We start from the raw sequence: 869 nt of genomic DNA, 5'->3' as shown, positions 1-869 counted from the left end.
GAGCTGATGCGTGTTGAAGATGCCGCTGTCGCGTATAGCGTTCTCGGGCGCGATATTGGAGAATCGCGTATACTTGGCGTCAACCGTGTCGATGAGTCTGGCTAATCGTTCAAACGTTACGTCGATACACCCATCAAACTCGAACATACGGCGTAGCGTCGTTTCGGTCATCATCATGTATACGGATGAAGAATCGAGATATACGAGCGTAACGTTGTTTAGCGTGCACACTTTGACCGTTAACGGTCCAACGCTTATGAAATTATCTTTGTACTCGTTTCGAAGCAGCTTGTAAATATTCCATCGATGCTCGTAGAGACCCTTCCACGTTTCGAGAGACAGCGACAGTTCGTGTCCGCGATGACCTCCCAGGACGATCTCCACGTAACTCGGTGGACCAACGTTGATGCCAATTTCCAAAAATTTGTGGCCCGTAGCCGTCAGGTTTTAACGCCTGCTCAGCAAGCGCATCGCGCGACGGTCCATGCTGTGTACACGCACCGGCAGGAATGGTGTCCCTCGGCGTTCGGCGCGCGAAAAATACTACAAATTTATAAATGCATGCAAAGCTATTACAATGAGTCTCAAAATTACACGTAATTATGCACAAAAATTTTTTACAGTATTAAGAATTTTTATGCATAATTACATCATTTTATGCATAATAAAAATATTATGAATATTGGCGAACGGGAGACACCAGGGGATCTCACTCGCGCTAATAACAAATGTGTGAGACAGCGAAAGGACACCGCGAACCGACATCACGTCCAATTACGCTTTCTCTCTCAATCGTGCGTCTTACGCTAAGGACGGAATATCGGAGCGCCCCCCATTACTTTCTCCCTTCGCGCTCCTCGCCTCCTCCG

Source organism: Mycetomoellerius zeteki, unplaced genomic scaffold (assembly GCF_001594055.1).
Source record: "Mycetomoellerius zeteki isolate Tzet28-1 unplaced genomic scaffold, Tzet1.0 scaffold966, whole genome shotgun sequence".
NCBI lineage: Eukaryota > Metazoa > Arthropoda > Insecta > Hymenoptera > Formicidae > Mycetomoellerius > Mycetomoellerius zeteki.
This window is presented reverse-complemented; position numbering follows the sequence as displayed.